Genomic DNA, 21,291 nt, shown 5'->3' on the forward strand with positions numbered 1-21,291 from the left:
AGCCTTCATCTCAAAGTGATTAAAAAATAAATAAATAAAAATGGTTACATACGTGAAATGAGTTAAAAGACATTAAGAAAATGACACAAGACATAAAAGATCAATATATATCAGGATTAGAAAAACTTACATGGGATGATAGAACGCAAGAAAAGTTAGAAACAAAAGAAGAAAGTCATTTTAGAAATGAGGACCACAACAGGAATAACACACCAAATCATGCCTTAATAGAATAAAAAATTAAAATATTTTTTAAATTCAAAAGGAAACAAAGACATTCAAAAGGGACTCAGGAGAAAGTGACAAATATTGGAGATACACAGAGATGATCCAACAAACAGACAGTTCCAAAGAAAAGAAATAAAACCAACAGCAAAAAAGCCAAATACTCAAAATTACAATTTCAGACGATGGTTCTAAAATTTTCTTTAGAAAGGTTTGAGGTTACATATTAAAAGAGTACAAATCCACCTGAGGATATTAACCCAAAACAACCAATATTAAGATGTAATCTGGTAAAATTGTTGAAATTTAAAGGAATTTATAAAAGAAATGAAATAAGGTTCTCATAAGGTTTGTTGGCAGCAATGCATTTTACCAGATAAACAAGGAATAAAATACTTTAGATTTTCAGATAAAATGACTGTGAACGAGAGATTTTATATCTAGCAATAACAGACCATCAAGGACAAAGGGCACTGAAAAACTGTGATCACTAGCAAAGGACTAAAGAAACAGTGCTCTTATGATTTCTTCCAAAATAATAGAAAGCAAGCTTTGAAGAACGAAGATGACTACAGAGACATTGACATAAGGACAAGTGAAATACACAGCATGAAAAATATAGCAACTTGCAGAACAAAAATGAAGTTAAAAGAGAGAGGGTGTATAGTATGTAATAGCAGTATGATTTGACAATGTAGACATGATACAGTCATTATGGGATGGGGATGGGCAGATTGGCATATGAAAACACATCTTTAAACTGCTTTGGTGATAATTATAAATTAGACATTCTGGTAATTATAATTATAAATTAGACATCCTGGTAAACATCACTCACTAATGGTTGTAGCATCAATATTATTACTCTGAGACTATTATATGTGTATACTATGGGATAGTAGGGGTTCTCTATCTTGGCATGACTTTTTTTTTTTCAGAGACAGGGTCCCCCTCTGTCACTCAGGCTGGAATGCAGGAGTGTGATGGACATAGTTCACTGAAGCCTAGACCTCCTGAGCTCAAGCAATCCTCCCACTTCAGTCTCCCAAGTAGCTAGGACTACAGGCACATATCCGACCAACCATGATTAACATTTTGTGGTGGGAGGTTGTCCTGTGCATTTAGGATGTCTAGCGGCAACCCTGGCCCCTACCTCCGAGACACCAGTAACATCGCCTCCACACAGTTGTGACAACCTCAAATGTGTCTGTGATGGTTAACACTGAGTGCAACTTGATTGGATTGAAGAATGCAGTATTGATCCTGGGTGTGTCTGTGAGGGTGTTGCCAAAGGAGATCAACGTTTGAGTCAGTGGGCTGGGGAAGGCAGTCCCACCCTTAATCGGGTGGGCACCATCTAATCAGCCACCAGTGAATATAAAGCAGGCAGAAAAATGTGAAATGATGAGACAGGCCCAGCCTCTCTGCCTACATCTTTCTCCCGTGCTGGATGCTTCCTGCCCTCGAACATCAGACTCCAAGTTTTGGGACTCGGACTGGCTTTCATTGCTCCTCAGCTTGCAGACAGCCTATTCTGGAACCTTGTGATCGTGTAAGTTAATACTTAATAAAATCAGCTTTATATCTATATATCCATATATCTTTATATATATAAAGGCATATATATATATCTTTATATATATAAAGGCATATATATATATCTTTATATATAAAGGCATATATATGTATATATATGGGACTAAAGGGATATATTTATATAAAGGGACTAATACAGTATCTAAAAATTGCTAAACATCCCCTTAGGAGGAAACTCAGTCCTAACTGAGAATCACTTGGATAAAGCATTGAGGTGTGTGTATATACATATATACACACACACACATACATACATATATACCTACATATATCTCAATGCCATCTCAATATCTAGTATATACACTAGAAGATAAATGTAATATACATACCTATATATTGTATTGAGTATATACAGGTGTACATACATATATAGGTGAGTATATATACACCTATATATACTCATATATATATACACACACACCCATATATATACACATTTACACTCACCTATATATACACATCTATGTATATACTTAATACTATATATATATATGATTCCTTTCATCAATATAGGCCTGATGCCTGTAATCCCAGCACTTTGGGAGGCTGAGGCAGGCGGGTCACATTAGGTCAGGAGTTTGAGACCAGCCTGGCCAACATGGTGAAACCCCATCTCTACTAAAAATACAAAAATTAGCGGGGCGTGTTGGTGCATGTCTGTAATCTCAGCTACATGGGAGGCTGAGGCAGGAGAATCACTTGAAACCAGAAGGCAGAGTTTGCAGTGAGCCGAGATTGCGCCACTGCACTCCAGCCTGGGTGACAGAGCAAGACTCCATCTCAAAAAAAAGGCCTGAAAACAGTGACCAACCCAGTAACACAGAGCATCTATAGTACTAGGTTATATTAGTACTCAAAATATTAGTTCCCATTAAAGAGAAACCAGACTGGCTCAGCACAGTGGCTCACACCTGTAATCCCAGCACGTTGGGAGGCCGAGGCAGGCAGATCACCTGAGGTCAGGAGTTTGAGACCAGCCTGACCAATATGGTGAAATCCCGTCTCTACTAAAAATACAAGAAAATTAGCCTGGCATTGTGGCATGTGCCTGTAGTTGCAGCTACTCAGGAGGCTGAGACAGGAGAATTGCTTGAACCTGGGAGGTGGAGGTTGCAGTGAGCCGAGATCGGGCCACTGTACTCCAGCCTGGGCGACAGAGCTAGATTCTGTCAAAAAGAAAGAAAGAAAGAAAGAAACAAACAAACAAACAAACCAGCCCAGGCACGGTGGCTCATGCTTGTAATCCCAGCACTTTGGAAGGCTGAGATGGGAAGATGACTTGAGCTCAGGAGTTCAAGACCATTTTGGGCAGCATAGCGAGACCCCCATCTCTACTAAAATTAAAAAAAAAAAATTAGCCAGGCATGATAGCACACACTTGTAGTACCAGCTACTTGGGAGGCTGAGGTGGGAGGATTAATTGAACCCAAGAAGTTGAGGCTGCAGTGAGCTATGCTCACATAATTGCACTCCAGCCTGGGTAACAGAGGGAGACCCTTTCTCTAAAAAAAGTAAGAAATAAAAATCCAGAGCTTGTTGGGAAAATGCTGGTCTTCAGGTATGGAGCAGGAAATATACAAGATGTTCTTGGAATATCTTGGTCTACCAGATAGCAAGAAAGAAATTAAAGACCACTAACCATGTTAAAAAGACTCAGGATCTAACCTAAGAAGGCTCAAACTAGTCAGAGGTGGAGCAACTTGATATTCAATAAATATAAGATTTATAACATATTGAAACTAACTAAATATGTTTAAATTCATGAGTTCATAATAATATTTTTTCAAACAGTTGATGATCTTCAGAAGACAATAGGGAACTAAGTCATTACCTTGAAAACTTATAAAGAAATGAATCAAGAATTTATCCAGCTTTTCCTCTACTAACCAAATAGTAGATGGGTGAAAGTGTCTCTTTTAAAAACCTTTCAAACTAATAAATAAAAAAGAAATGACAGATTAAAATATAACTATTTTGCAGACCCCAGTGATCTAATGGATATAGGTGTTGAGAATCAATGGCTGTTAATAGTACAAAAAGATAAACAACCAGACATAATATGCCTCCTGATGAAAGAACACACCACCACCTATGGTCTTGCCAAAGAAATCACACCCAAGTCTGACCAAGTGTTTTAGGCCCAGCTGGCAATTTGCAGGAAATAAGGAGGAAAGAGTAACATGCTAAACTGCACCAGGAATATGCAATTAGCAAAATTCAGATTGTGAGAAAACTCTACAATAAAGGGGCCCCAGTTCTTCCACAGTGAAATTGTTAAGGACAGAAAGGCGTGGAAGAGATGAAAGCGATGAAAAGTCTGAAGATGAAAAGAGACCTAAATGATATATTGATTTTTTTTTTTAGTGGACAAGACTAAGCTGTAGTATCTAGGGATACATACATGTGTAACAAAACCTTACAGAAACGTCAGGTTGGATGCTTAGAAATATGTGGGACAAAAACAAAGAATGTCAGGTTAGTGGCTACTTGTGGAAGAAAAGTCTTCTGGGGTGGCAGGCATAGTTCTATTTCTTGGCCTGAGTGATGTTTACCAGGATGTCTAATTTGTAATAATCACTGTTATACACTTATTCTGTGCAATTTTCTGTATCTGTTTTTATTTTATTTTATTTTTGTAGAGACAAGGTCTTGCTCTGTCACCCAGGCCAGAAGGCAGTGGCATGACCATAGGTCACTGCACCCTCTAACTCCTGGGCTCAAGTGATCCTCCAGCCTCAGCCTCCCCAGTAGCTGGGACTACAGGTTTGTGTCACTATGTCCAGCCTGTTTTTATTTGATAATGTAAATATTAAAACAGAGAGAGGTGGGAGAAGTTGTTATCAAAAAGAATGTTTCTATATCTACTCAACTAGTGACTGAGTGGTCATTTTTTTTCATGGTTTTGATCAGTTTTGGTTTTGGTGATTTTGATCAGTTTTGGTGGAGCAATATAGCTGTAAAACAGACATAAGTAGGGTGAAGTGTGAATGGGAAAGGAGAAAGAGGAAAGCACAAGTATAGATAACTCTTTCAAGAAATAGAGGCCGGGCGCGGTGGCTCACGCCTGTAATCCCAGCACTTTGGGAGGCCGAGGCAGGTGGATCACGAGGTCAGGAGATCAAGACCATCCTGGCTAACACGGTGAAACCCCGTCTCTACTAAAAATACAAGAAATTAGCCTGGCATAGTGGAGGGCGCCTGTAGTCCCAGCTACTTGGGAGGCTGAGGCAGGAGAATGGCGTGAACCCAGGAGGCGGAGCTTGCAGTGAGCCGAGATTACACCACTGCACTCCAGCCTGGACGACAGAGTGAGACTCCGTCTCAAAAAAAAAAAAAAAAAAAAGAAATAGAGCTGTGAAGGAAACTGAGAGATATGGCAATACATAGAGAGTTACTTCTAGAAAGGAGAGAGAAGTGTTTAAATGCTGCGGGAAGCAGCCAGCAGAGAGAGGTAAAAGGATATAGGGGAGAGACTCAACGGCCAAAACTTAAGAAATTTGACAACTAAAATTAATTATCATAGAACTAGATAATCCATTTTTAAAAAAAGTAAAACCCATGAGTCTATGGTAATATCATTCATTCATTCACTCAATAGAGGAGGAGAAGGGAAAGCTCTTCCTTCTAGTAAAATGTCAACTAATAAATGTGGAAGGAATGGTAGAGTTGGAAGGTAGTGAGTGAAAGATTAATGCAGAACAGAATATTAATATAGTCTCAAATTATCCCCCAACAAATACCTTATTAATTACAATGGGAAAAATAATAACTTTACAGTGTAGTAATATGGCAGACATCACTTTAACCAAGTGAATATTACCAATATTGGACTGGAGCAATCCAGTATCAAGTATCTTCTGTAAAATATAGTGAAAGAGACACAAAATCATACTGGTGATATCCCTGCCAAAAATGAAAAACTTAAATTCACATCATGAAGAAGCCACAGACAAACCCAAATTAAAGGACATTCTAAAAATTAATTGGTATTTACTCTATAAAATTGTTAAAGTCAAGAAAGACAGAGGAAAAGATGAAGAACTATTGAGGAACTATTTCAGATTAAGGAAACTAAAGCTATATTAGACAATTAAATGCAAGAGTCCTCCCAGACTGGATCCTACAGCAAGAAAAGGAAATAACTATAAAGGTGTGGTAATTCCTCAAAGAGCTAAAAGCAGAACTACCATTCAACCCAGCAATCCCGTTACTGGGTATATACCCAAAGGAATATAAATCATTTTATCATAAAGACACATGCATATGTATATGCATTGCAGCACTATTCACAATAGCAAAGACATGGAATCAACTTAAATGCTCATCAATGGCAGATTTGATAAAGAAAATGTGGTACATATACACCATGGAATACTATGCAGCCATAAGAAAGAATGAGATCATGTCCTTTGCAGGGACATGAGTGGAGCTGGACGCCATCATCCTTAGCAAACTAACATAGAAAGATAAAACCAAATACCTAATGTTCTCACTTATAAATGTGAACTAAATGATGATAACTCATAGACACAAAGTGAGACGCAAAGTGAGACATAAACAGGCACTCTGGCCTACTTGAGGCTGGAGGGTAGGAGGAGAGAGAGGAGCAGAAAAAAATAACTGTTGGGTATTCAGCTTAGCGCCTGAGTGATAAAATAATCTGTACAACAAATCCCCATGGCATGACTTTACCTATATAACAAACCTTCACATGTATCCCTAAACCTAAAATAAATGTTTTCTTTAATAAAGAAAATAACTATAAAGGACAGTAACAGGAAAACTGATGGAATTTGAACATGAACCCTGGATTAAGTAATAGCATTATGTCAATGTTAAACTTTGTGATTTTGATCATTGCCCTATGGTTATGGAGAAGAATTTCATTGTTCTTAGAAAAGAAACCTGAAGTATTTAGGAGTTAAGAGCTAAGCTGTCTCTCGCCAATGGATCTGAAATAATTCCTCATGGAGAGAGGGGGGTGCTAAAGTAGATGAGGCAAAATGAAAATAATTGGTGAATTTGGGTAAACGAGATTTTCTTGTACTATGGCTGCACCAGTTTTATAGGTTTGAAATAACATCAAAATAGAAAGTTAAGGGAGAGAAGAGGGATGACTGATGGACTGCGGTCAGTGAGGAGATGAAAGATAATAGGATTTAGAGTTCATGCAGAAGGAAAAACCTGAGATTGGAGGAGAATTCCTTTGACCATTGTAAAAGGAGGAAAGGGAGGTAGATGGGTTTTGATGTCCATTTTCTGTATTGGTTGAGTTGGGGGAAGAAAGGCTTGGTTTTATCATTTTATCAGCAAGGAAATTAATCTCTATATTGGTCACTTCCACTTCTGAAAATCAATGAAAAAAGGAGTAAGCACAAGCTTGGAGCATATGGAACACTGAGTCTTAGGATATGCAAAGGAGAGGTTTAAGTGGACTGTGTGAGCCCATAAGCCTCCTCCTTTGTATGTGGGGAGAGAGACTGGGAGGAGAAGGAGAGCATCAATCATGCAGGAGAGTCCCCCCACTCACTGTTATTGGGGAGAGAGTGGTTCAGAACATAGTAAGGCACTTAATGTCCATTAATGCCTAAGTGAGCATGCCCAGTTTTGGTACTGCTTCTGAGTTTCCCTTGTCAGTTTGCATAGAATGAACTTTTGGGCTCTTTTGAAACTAAGGCATAAAACGTGTTTCACCTGCAAATTGTTTGTAAAACTGCTTAGTCATTGCTCAAATTTAAAACCTGTTTGTGGAAAGATGAAATCTTACAACAAATGGTGAAATATTCAGGTTATAAACCTGGCCTCTGTAAGTACAGAACAGCATTGCTTTCATGGTTTTCTATCACAATGCCCCAAAGAGACCAATAACCAAGATAGATGCAATGCTCTTTCATTGAAAAGTGGGCTTTTCTTCCTTCTGATCGCTCAAAATTTTCACTGTTACCTCTTTACAGCTTGTTATAGCAATGATTCGATCAATGGCAAGATGCACTATAAAGGCTTAAAAATATGACCACCAGAGACATCTTTATCCTTACAGTGGTAAGACCTTTCAAATACAAAGTTTAAATATACTGTTCTCTACACATGGGAAAAGATAATGCTATCAGGTTTTTTTTTTTTTAAATAAATGAGAGTGTCTACCCATTTAAATGAAGTAAAAACCTGTTCCTTTAATTTTAGAAGTTAGAAAATTTATTAACTGGATATTTCTAGATCCTGTTCCTCTCAAAAAATTTTACTGAAACAGATGGGTAGATTCACCCCGGAATCCATAAGAGAAAGAGGTTTGTACAAGTTCTTCCCAGGCTAGGGTCTAGACTAACATTTTCAAAATTGCATATTTGGTGGGTCTTTCTGAGGGGAAACAAAATAATCATCATATTGTTCAAAGAATTATGATGACATATATATTTGAAATAACGCTTTCGGGAGAAATAAATGTGTGGAGAAGAATCGCATATATGTCCTCTCTCAGTCATGAACTCAACCATCAGAAAATATAGAGAAGCCATCAACTTTAAAGCACAGTTTTGTAGGGTTACTCATGGAATTAACAAGTAAAAACCTCTCAGCAGCTTATGTTAATTTTTCAAACCAAAAAAAATCATTTATTCACAAGTTACCCAAAATACTTGTTTTTACTGTTTACCTGACATCTAAAGTAAAATACAGAATAAAATAAATTTCTCACCAATCGTTCATTAGTTTCCTCCTGATGTCTCTTAGCACTCTTTAAAGATTTTGAATAACTTGATTTTATGGCTTAAAATATCTTAAGATGTACTGGACCAGAATGGCTAACTCTCTCATTACCTTGCCCTTCAAGGAGAGTTTTTTTTAAGCTCGGGATGAAGAGATGAACAGGAGAGGGGGCTTAGTGAGCCTCAGAAAGGGGCAGGCTACATCCACCGCTTGGAAGTTCAAGTTTATTATGTGATGCTACACCTGTGAATATGTTTCTTAACTTTCTATTAAAAGTTAAAAACAACCAACTTAAAAAATATTGTTTTACAGTAAGCTATATATAAATAACTTATAACTCTGTCATTGTGGCATGGCTGTTTTCCTTTATGTATATATTCTTCTTCATGAAAATATATTTTTCATATAGTTATAATAACATCACAAGCATCATATTTTTCAATATTTTTTTTCCTGCTTGTATCAGTCATATTAGGATAGAGGAGTCTAGGAATCCTGGCTTGGGAGGCAGTCCATGAGTCCTTCTTACTTTCAGTCCTCTGATGAGATTACTCAGAAAGTTGGACAAGTGACATTGACTACTAGAAGGACTGCTGGCCCCAAATAGCTGGACCTTGGGCTTCCCAAAGATGGCGCAGGCAGCAGGCTGAGGAGGGAAAGTTATGTATGCATTCTTGTATAAAATGCTGGTGGAGAGATGGGGAAGGACTCACAAAGCACAGGAAAATCTGCACCAAGATCTGGGATAAATGAATTTATATTTGACATGGGCTAAAGGCAAATGGGTTTATGCATGACTGTAAAAACTATTAAGACAGTCACTGGAAAAAGAGGAAGAGAGGCATAGAGTAGAGATTTCCATTTGTTAAAATCACTTCTATTAGCCACTTACATTTTTCATACAGTTATAACATTATATGCACTGATATAAAAAATTTCATATATTATAACTTCATGTAGTTATAATAACATTATATGCAATGATGAAAAAATATTCCATTTTTTTCTGCTTAGATAAGTCACATTAGGACAGAGGAATCTAGGAATCCTGGCTTAGGTGGCAGTCCTTGAGTACCAGTTCTGTTAGTCACTTAGTAGCCACTTACTAATTGGCTACTAGTCATTTGTATTTCTGCTTGTTTCATGCCCTTTGCCAATTCTTCTATTGAGTTACAATTGTTCTTATACAGAAGGGATGTTAATCCTTACTGTCCCACTCTAAAATGTTTCCTGTTTATAGAAGTTTTTGTTTTTTATATAGCCCCAAATATTCTAGCATTGTCATTAGTTGTTATTTCGGTTGTTTTGACGTATCAAAAGTTTTCACCACCTACAGATTTATTAAATTGTCTCATAAAATTTTCTGTTGTTTTTGGTGGTTTCATTTTTTTACATTCATTTTTCTTTTTTTAATTTTTAATTTTATTTTTTTATTATGCTTTAAGTTCTGGGATACTTATGCAGAATGTGCAAGTTTGTTAAGTCCATGCAGAGTTTTTTATTTTATAGATAGATAGGTAGATAGATAGATAGATAGATAGATAGATAGATGTAGAGAAAGGGTACATCAGCCTCTTATTATAAATAATAAAGTAATAAAGACCATTAGCATATTTTTGCTACTGCTGAAAAGGTTCCTTCTGATGAATTCTTAGTTACACTAGTCAAAGATGTCTTTGGCTCTTAACTCTATTTTCTAGAAGAATTATATTAACTGAAATGTAACTTGTAATGAATGTTGTTGGCAGGTAGTTCTGTAACGCTTTGTTTTGTATACCTTTTCACTCCCTATTCTGAGATCCACTATGAGAGATGGATATGATTTTATTCATGGGAACCAAGACTGTTTTGATAGGGTCATGATGTCACATGAAATACTTCTATATGCCAGGTTCCTAATGGGAGCCACCCAAAACTAACAGAAAGCATGAACTCGTCTCTCTGGGAGCTCTATAAATACTACATGTATAAATTTTTTGATCAGAACTATGGTAAATTAAATAAAAGGTTAACTAGTATAATGACTTTAATAATATGGAACATACTAATAAAAACTAGAAAAGCAGAATGCTATGTTCACTGAGCTATATACATAGATGTACATATATAAAAGGTAGTAAGGTAATGAGGGATACCAGGTTGGACAACTCCAGATGTTGAATTCTATGTAAACAGTGAATTCACATTGAATTCTATGTAAATGGTGCATCCTGGTGTTTTACAAAACTGTAGATCTGCAGGTAATATACACATCACTGAAATTCAAACATTGCTTTTGGGTGATAGAACTGTGTCTTTTTTTTTTTTTAACTTTTTCTATACAATCTTCTGTATTTTAACTACATCTGAAAATAAAGTTCTGGTGCTTTAAAAACATATTTGAAAGCCATCAACCTAATTATATGGCCCCTTATCATCTCAGATAATGTGTAAACAGAGAATTTGAATTGGAAAATAAATCTAAGCTACCTATTGAGTTTGATAATTAAATATGGAATTTAAACTAGTGAATAGATAACCAAATTTAGCCATTGGATTATGAATTGTTCAATTTAATTATTCACCTAACATTTATTGAATGCCTGTATATCAGGAACTGTACCGGAGGACAAAAGCAAAAACATTCACAAATAAGTATAATATAATATCACATAAGAAAATGTAATACAACACGTAATCAGAACACAATTGATTTTAGAATTGGTGCCCAATTCTAAAAGAAAGTGCCCGATAAATATGTATGAGTGAATGATGGATGATGAATAAATGGATATTATACCAATTTAGATGTCAAAGCAAAAGTGACATTTGGAGTTCACATACAGTTCATTTTATCCACAGGGCATGGGCTAGATGAAAGGTGGAGGAGAGGAGGTTTACTCAAAACCTGATATCGAGCACAAATTGCATACGACAGATACAAAACAATGTGTCAGACATATTGTAGATTTATGACAATTATAACTGGACCATCTTAAAAGCCAGCCATACATTTAGACAGTTCTTAGTAGGAGCCATTCAACTAAATGTCAAATACCTAGCAAGTACTGTGATGCTTTACTCATTCATTCTATAGATAGCACTTACTACGAACAGCCTAAAAGTCAACCAGCAAATACTATGACACTTTATTCATTTTATCTATAAACAGTATTATGTTTGAGGCCCTGTGTTAGAAACTGGGGATAAGGAAAAGAAGCTCATAGCCTAGAAGGAAATACTTGTTATCATCATCGTGATTACAATGGAAGCGTGGACTTGGCATTATGGGAGTGTCAGGGAAAGAAATATAACAAGGCTATGAAGTCAGTCTTTAGGAGTTCGTGTGAGAATATTGAAGGATAAAAGAGACATACAGGGAAAAAAGAACTTACTAGGCAGAAAGAAGAGTATGCACAAGGATGAGGAGGTGACAGAAAGCAAAATGTCATTAGAGGCCAGCAAGTGTGGTCTGACTAGAAGGGGTGATGTTTGTGGAAACGGGATGATGGAGGGCAATTGCTGAATGGGAAAAATCTGGGGCCTCTGAATGTCATGCTAGGGAATCTGAACTGCATCACAGAGAAATAAGAAATCACCAAAGACCACTGTTGCTAGGCAGAGCAAACATCTGCCTGTTTTGAAGGTTTTAGGCTGATTTTTAAATTTAGGATAGAAGATTCTAAAAGGAAATACATTTTAAATGACCTAAGTTTTTACATTGACAAGCTGTGTGTAAAAGACAGTCAGCTTGACCCAAGGAAAATGACTTGCAGAATTTTAGTGTGCAAAATATTTATCTTAACCACTTACTGAAAAGCTTCTTCTCTTCCTTGAAATTGTTGGCATAGTTATCCCTTTCCAGATTACTAAACAATTAATCTTTTTTCTGTTGATGTATTAACTGCCATTTTTCTCTAATAGTCCCATTTAGGATCAAATCCAAGTCATCCATCCCTCTCCGGGTACCAGGAGATAAGTTCCCAGGTCAGGTGGTGCACAGAGGCCTTTGTAGTTTGAAACAATGCCAGTAAGCAGTGTGAAAACTGACACCTCGCCCCGTTAAGACACCTAAGCCATAGAAAGAGACTGATTCATTTCAATTACGTATGAATCTCTCTCCTTCTCCATGGTGGTAGCACCAGCAATGTCTGAAGTTTGGTTTTGTCTTTGGTTTGTAAGTCCAGATTACAGCTTCCTTAGCATCCAAAAGATTATACTAGTTTCTACACAGAAAACTGTTAGTAATAACAGTTTCTACCCTAACAATTTTTGTAAAACTTCTCTTCTGGGCATTCTGTGTATTCACTAATTGGCAATTATTTAGCTCCCCCCAAAAATCATTCTCCTAATTTAATTTCATATACTTGGCATTTTTTAAATGTGTCAAATAATCATGGTGTTTCCCAATTTTTCAGATGAAAATGTTTCTTTACAGAGATGGAAAAAACCATTCCAGATCTGAAAAAGAGTGTAAGCAATGACTCTCAGGAATGAGAGTGTACAGAAAATTCCAGAAGGCCACTGTGGCCACAACGACTGGTACATCTGAGAGGTAAGCCTCCAGCAGGAGGTGGTCTCATACACCACAGAAAGACAGGACTGAGGGGCACTTCCTGGAAGCAGATGGGTGTGAATGAAGGACTTCAGGGTAAGTCAATGACGTGCTCAATTTGAATTTTAAGGATTCATTCCTGTATTATTGAAGAGAATGGATTGAAGAGAGCATTCCTTGGATTCTGGAGACCATGAGAAGCCTATTCAAACACCCAGAACAAAAAACGATGAGGCAGTGGGAATCGAAGGTACAGAAGATACTTACGAGGAGGAAAAAGTGACTAGACTTGATTATTGGCTGGATCTTGCAAAATAGAGAAAATTCAGGAATTTAGGATGACCCCAAGCTTCCTTCATTGTATCCTCTGGGTAATAAAGCGGATTCTACAAAAAAAGAATACAGGAGAAAGAACAGTTTCGAAATCTATAGTGATAACAGCTAAATTTATTGCATGCTTCTTGATCATTCACTGTGCTAAATGCTTTGTATTATCTTATATCCAAATCGACTTTGATTTGGGGCATGATGAGTTTGAGAGGCCCACAACTATCCAGGTCAATATCCTCACCATCGGCACATAGGATATATGAGCCTGCAGCTTAGAAGAGCTGGTTGGTTTGGAATCAAACTTTTAGAGTCCTGACGATAAGAATAGCTAACATGTATTGAATGCTTACCACATGCCTGGCACTGTTCTAAGAACTTATGTAATTTACCCGTTTAATTCTCACAAGACCCATAGGAGGTAGGAATGAATTCATTATGAATCATGAATTCTTTTTCATGAAATAGGAAAAAGAGGTTCAATAATGAATGTTAACTGGCTTGCCAAGGTCACAGGGCTAGTATACAGCTGAGCCGGGATCTGAATCAGGGATCATATTCTTAATTCCTCAACCTTGAGGTTGAAGACTCAAAGAAAGTAGCCAAAGTAAGAACCCTGGACCACACCAGTGCTCCTTTAACAGTAGGTTCACTCTGTGGCATTTTCAATTGTGTACTGATATTCTACAACCCAGGGAGCAAATGTCATGTCCTGTAGGGAATTTAGTTTTAAAAACTGGGTTTGAAATTTTCCTTTGTGTGATTTTAGACAAGTAAATTTATCTTTGTGAGCTTCCATTTTTCCTCTTCCTCTGTCAAAGTTGCATAATATCACCCAAAAGAACTTTTCAAGAATGAAATAAAATGAATTTATTTGAAAGTGCAGCACATAGTGAGCACTCTCTAAAAGTCTATCATAAATTCAACTCTCCTCAGTCTCCAATAGCCTATTCACTTCTGAAAGTAACCACCGTCTCAGAATACAGAGAACAGAAAGTGGGGGAAAGATGGGATTGCAAACTGCTCTCCTTTTACGTCTTTTTTTTTTTTTCATTTTCAAAATTAACACGTTCAGGTAAGAAAGTAAGGCAAGAATATTTTTATCCACCGTATTTCAAGAATTGGAATGAGTAGGTGATTATGTCTCTATCTTAGAGAAAGGAGAATTATGAAGTGTTACAACTTCTCAGGCCAGTACTGACTCTGTGTACTATAGCTACATAATATAGTCATCCCTCAGTATCCACCAGGATTGGTTCCAGGACCCCTGCAGGTACCAAAATCCAGGATGCTCAACCCCTTAATATAAAATAGTATGGTATTTGTATATAACCTACATACATACTCCCTTATATTTTGAATCATCTTTAGATTACTTATAATACCTAATACAATACAAATGCTGTGGAAGTAGCTGTTATACTGTATTGATATTTTATTTGCATTATTTTTATTGTTGTATTATTACTTTTTGGTTTTCTTTTCAAATATTTTTGATCTGCAGTCGGTTGAATCTACTGATTCAGAACCCCTGGATATGGAGAGCTAAGTGTAATTTCTTTAAAATGGTGTATATTAAAACATCTACAGCTGTTTTGTGTTCTCATATCATCAAGAGTATTATTGCTGTCATTTAATCTGTAAAACCTTGAGCTTTCTGACTTTACAGTTTTTCTCAATTTAAGTGCAGCTTTATTGTATCTTGAAAATAGAATATTTTCCCTAAATACACAACTCTCTAATTGTTTTTATTGAACAAAGGCTTAAGTCTCTCAAGTACAGAGAGAATGTCTTGCAATTATTTAATACCATCCTTAGGTACCCAGGACAGTTTGGAAAACTTAACAAGTAGTTATTGAATACAAAAATACATTCTATACACATTTCATAAAGAATCATTCTGCTAGAAGGTCACTTTTGGGATCTCTGCTGTACTTAAATTGTAGCACGATTTGGGCATTTGGGAAAACTTTCCAGTGAACAAGCTTTGAGAAATTTGGCAGAACTATTTTTAAATAGTTTAAAATTTTAAACTATTTTTAAATGCATGGCTTCAGTCTTTCTCCATTCTTGAAGTTGGTTATAATCCACTTGATTAAACTATAATACGTAGTATGTTGATTCTTGAACAACAGTTTAAACTCCCAGGGTCCTTTTATGTATGGAGTTTCCTCTGCCTCTGTCACCCTTGAGACAGCAAGACCAATCCCTCCTTTTTCTCCTTCCTCCTCAGCCACTCAATGTGAAGATGATAAAGATGAAGAACTTCATGGTGATACTTTTCTACTTAATGAATAGTAAATATATTTTATCTCCCTTAAGATTTTTAAAATAAAATTTTCTTTCTCTAGCTTACTTTATTGTAAGAATAGAGTACATAATACACATAACAGGAAATATGTATTAACTGACTGTTTATGTTATTGATAAGGCTTCTGGTCAACAGTAGGCTATTAGTAATTACGTTCTGGGGGATTCAAAAGTTATACACAGATTTTCAACTTCACAGGGGGTTGGTGCCCCTAAGTTGCTCAATGGTCAACTGTACTTTAGAATCCATCAATATTTCCTTCTTTCCAACTTTCCAAGTCAGAGGCATAAAATTCCCATTTCATACTCTATAATTTAGGTATTAATCTTTGACTCATCCTTGACATTCTGCATACACCTACACAAAGTCTTTCAGTCTTGCAAAATGCCACTGTTTCAGGGTTTAGCAAATGTAGGCCTACAGATCTTTCCCACTAGGAGAAAAGTACCTCTTCCGACTTCTTGCTCTTTCCTGCTCCTTCAAACTACTTTAACATAAGATAAGTTTTTATCCTAGTGCTATCTCTACTAACTTTTAAAAATTGTTGTTATAAGTGTTTTAAGTTAATTGATTGAAACTCGCAAGAGCTTACTAAAAACTTGAATGTTTCTTTTTTTTTTTTTTTTTTTTTTTTGAGATGGAGTCTTGCTCTGTCGCCCAGGCTGGAGTGTAGTGGCGTGATCTCGGCTCACTGCAACCTCCACCTGCCAGGTTCAAGCGATTCTCCTGCCTCAGCCTCCAGAGTAGCTGGGATTACAGGTGTGTACCACCACGTGTGGCTAATTTTTTGTATTTTTAGTACAGACGGGGTTTCACTGTGTTAGCCAGGATGGTCTCAATCTCCTGACCTCGTGATCTGCCTGCCTCGGCCTCCCAAAGTGCTGGGATTACAGGAGTGAGCCTCTGCGCCCGGCCTCGAATGTTTCTTAAAGAATATGCCATCATTCATTCATCAGTGAGACCTTCAGAAATTGCCCTCATACCATCCTGCTGCACAGCAGCTGAGGATCCAATTATGAATACACTCCTAGCATTATGCTCTCATTATATTAAAAAATTCTATTCTATTTAAATTGAATTTAGATTTCTGCTTCCCTTTAGGACTTCTTAGTACAATGAATTTTTTTCCCTAGCTATACAATAGAATCCATCTGGGGGAGCTTTTAAAATACTAATGCTTGTTCCTCACCCCTGAACAAATAAATCAGAATCTCTAGGGGAAAAGTCTGAGCTTCAATATATCGTTAAAGGTCTGAAGGTGCTTGGAAGGTGCAGCAAGGGTTTAAACTAGTGTTTTAGCAATTTAGAGGGTACTTAAGTTGAGTCTAGCCAGGTCTGCCCAATTATTTTCAGGGCAATACAAAGGCAAGACTTTGGTCAAGTCTAACATACAATGCAGGATTTTAAACTTTGTTTAAATCTTAGACCAGCCAGGCAACATAGCCAGATCTCATCTTTACAAAAACTGTTTCTAAAAAATTAGCTGAGAATAGTAGTACACGACTGTAGTCTCAGCTCCTCAGGAGGGTGAGGCAGGAAGACTTCTTGAGCCCATGAGTTTGAGGCTCCAGTGAGCCATGATTGCACCATTGCACTCCAGCCTGGGCAACAGAGCAAGACCCCCTCCCTAAAAATTTTTTTTAATAGAAAACAATTACAAAATTTTTTAAAATTTCATTAAAATGCAGATTTAGATTCAGTAGGTCCAGGTGGTGCCTGGGATTCTGCATGTCTAACAAGCTGCAGGTGAATGATACAAATTATGCTGTGTGGATCACTTTGACTACCAAGGATATAATGCATTCGAATATTCCACTTACTGGTTCTTAACTCCTTCTGTATTCTGAGATCCTAAAAAATAATGATGACTGAGCCTAACCCCTGTGCAAATTTAACTGGACTGATTAGTCAGAATCAGAATCTCTGGGGCAGGGCATAGGCTCAAGAAGCTCCTCAGCTAAGTCCAAAGGACAACAAGTGACTGAAACCAGAATGTTCTAGCCTACCTTATGTAACCCTATCTTGGGTAAACGAATTGCATTTGCTGCTATAAAATACTCAATTGCTAGAATTTGGAAGCTTAGACTGTGGCATACAGGCTAATTGGGTGAGTTCCCCTAAGGTTTCATTTCAGATCAAAAGGTGGGAGAAATTCAGGAAGAAGACATTGAAGAATGCTTCACTGACTACTGGCATTAAAAAAATAATCATCATCAAAGTATTTTTACATGGTAGGATAACCCTAGCTACTAATGTAGTCATACCCAAACCAGAACCCTGTCAAGAGATTCTGAATTTGGTAGGCAGAGACTGACCACGCTGATTTGTCTCTGGCTCCTCTGATCATCTGTGAATCCTCAATTGCCCAATCCAATAAAGAATTCTTAGATATGTGACATCTTCCATTCTCCTCTTTGATTCTTCCTTGGTTTCCAGAGCAACCAACCTCTTTCTCCTTGTTCCTCTCAATTTATGTCAAACCCTTCTCTTTCCTCCTTCGTTGTTTTCTTCCTTCAAGGGTCCATCTGTAAACGATTAAAGAAGAGATCAAGAGATCACATTCATTCTCAGTGCTTTGACTTCCAAATATGCTGATTGAGAATCCATATCTTTAGGTATGACCTCTCCCTTTACACCCAAATTTCCTACTGTCTTTAAAACATCTACTCTAGAATGTTTCTGAGGGACTTGAAATTAAAAGTGATTCAAATTGGATTTCACCGTCTTAGTCAAATCCTCCTCATATTATGCCTGGACTCTGTCAGTTGCCTCTTAACAAGATTACCTGCCTCAGTCTTGACTCTAGAGAAGGAAGCCAGACTATATCCTTCACAGCGTGATTCCTGCTTACCTTTTTATCCTCCTCTGCCAATATCTGAACCTCTCCTGTACAAGAATCAGTCCAACTTCTTATTCCTCCTGAGATAAGCTGGACTCTCCCTAGCTTCCACAACTTTACTCAGGATGCCCTATCTGTCAAAGATTCTCTTCCCCACTTTATCTTCCTGTTAAACTCAGTTCCTCAAAATTTAAGTCAAACACTCTCTGAAGTCCAAGATGAGTGGGTTAAATTCCCTCCTCCACGCCTCTGTTAAAAACAGCACTTTAAACTGAGTTGCAATTATTTGTCTTACAAGTCTCTCCTTCCACAGAACTAAAACCCCCCCTTGCCCTCCCCTAGAAGAGGAACTCTATTATTTCTTTTTTGTTTTGATTGTTAGCATCACTAAAGGAATTGCAGAATGAATGGCTTGCACTGAATGATCCCTAATGTTGCCATCTTTGACTCTCTGTAAGAATTCAGCTTGCTCAATAAACATTTATTTGTTTAAGCTCAAATTGATTGCTTAGCTGCCCTAGAGAGCAACAGAATTAAGAGATGTCGATTTAGCAAACAGAAAAAACAAACAGTCATGTATTAGGATGAATTCAAATGTATAAATGATAGTTTTTATTAAGCAATGTGGTAGCTGTTTCTGTATCCTTCATTCCACAGTTTAGTCCTAGGGGGGAAAAAAAAGCATCGTGTTCACCATTATAAAACCAACTGGAGATTTGTCTAAAAAAGGTGTGGCAGTTTCAGGCGTATTTTTATTGTACCATGTTTTACATGGCTTTGCAGCCATTGAAGTTTGAACAATGCCAAATTTCCAAGCTAAATGCTATAAGTGGAAATTGGAGGCTACAGTTAAGTGAACAGAAATAGAACTGACAACCTAAATGCGTCAACATCCATGGAAAGTGACATCAGAAGTTTTGGTGTGCTATTACTTTTTTTTTTTTTTTAAGGTGAGTGGGTGTTTTAAAACTTTTAAATGTTTAGAAAGTGGTTCAGCTTGGTTTTTTTTTTAATATAATGTTTTTAACATGAAAGAAGTTCTCTACAAGGATTAAAAGCCATGTGAGTGCCAATGAATTTAAAATGTGTTTATGGCTAAAAACAGGGATATCAAGAAAGATGGTAGCTATCTCCCAAAAGATCTTATAAGTTGGGGATTATGATAATAATCCCAAGTGTACAGAGGAGGCCCCTGGAGTGTTGATCTCTTCATGACTATCAACAAAACGGACTGCCAGGGAACTGCATCACTGCTCAGTTCTGCATAAATCATTTGATGACAGTCTCCTTGCTGATGTCCAAAAATTTTCCAAATGGATTTGTTAAGAGGACAGAAGAACAGATCAATTTAAAGTTTTTGAGCACAAAAGCTGAAAACATTCCCAGGCAATTATTCTCTATCATTCTACATACAGTTGTTGGTGTCATTACCTTCAGAATGAATTTATGAGTCCAGAAAAGAACATGTAGATTATTCTATTAAAATATTGTACCATTACTGGTGAATAGCAGTTAGTAAAATGTCTGCTGAAGCAAGGTTAGTTTTTCCACCTTCCCTGCCTCTACGCACACACCTGTCTTATAGAACACTCACACTTACCAGATTTTGAGTCTGTTTTCTTCAGTAGACTGAGTTCTTTGAATGCAATAATTTTATTTTTAATCATATTTTAACGTTTAGCACCTCACCAGTGCCTGATGCTTTTGTAGGCCAAGAGTGGTTTAATACCAGTGATTTCATATTGTTTAATCTAATAACTGTTCAATATTTAATAAACAATGCTCAATTACTTCATTCCATTTATCAGAATTGAACTTTTCAAGAAAAAAAGTCATTTATTCCATGACTTTTGTGTTTTATGATGTTTATGACTCGATAACAAACGTCAATTAGTCAATTAATCAAATCTAGCCAGCTTGATACTATAGCGATTGGCCCAGTTTTTATGGCATAAACAATTCAGTTCTCATAGATATCAAATAAGAACTCTGTGCTTCATTTTTTCTGATAAATTAAATTTTTATATCTCTTTTGAATATGAAAATGTTTGTTCTAAGAACAGTTTTTCACTGTGTGTTCATGTTTGTATGTTATATATATACATAGCTTTTGGCTTTTCTCAATATTTCTTAAAGATAAACAAGAAACTAAAATGGATAAACATGTAATTCTGCCGATCTCTAAAAGATATGAGATTTTCTTCTATGTTTAAGTGAGCTTTGGAGAAGATGCCTCCTTCTGAAGACAACTTCAGAGAAGTTCAGACCAGCCAGTAAGCTAAAGGATACTGGAGTCAAAATCAAACTGGATAGAGATATATTTTTTAATTGTGTTGCTCAAGTGATCATATGAGAAATTCTTACTACCATTCAACAACTTGTTTCAACAATAGCTCATTCGGTGACACAAAATAACCGTATAACCATTCCAAAGACCCATTTTCCCTTTTTGATGTATGCGTCTATCTCATTTCAATAAAATTTGGCTTTGAAACCACTATATTTTAATCTAAAATCTCAAAAATGTACTTTCCTTGTTATATTTCCCTCTCTCTGAGAAATACCTTATTTGAGTTTGCTTAGTGCTAAGCCACTCGTGGGTGTACTATTTGACTTCCACTACTACACTAAGGCCAGTTTACTTCTAGCATCAGTGGTCAAGATGGCTTGATGCTATGAAAAATAATAATTACAGCAAGAATTGTTTCATGTCTAATGCAGAAGCTTCACAATCATTTGTACATGTTTAAAAAT

This window comes from Pongo abelii, chromosome 5, assembly GCF_028885655.2.
Source record: "Pongo abelii isolate AG06213 chromosome 5, NHGRI_mPonAbe1-v2.0_pri, whole genome shotgun sequence".
Classification (NCBI taxonomy): domain Eukaryota; kingdom Metazoa; phylum Chordata; class Mammalia; order Primates; family Hominidae; genus Pongo; species Pongo abelii.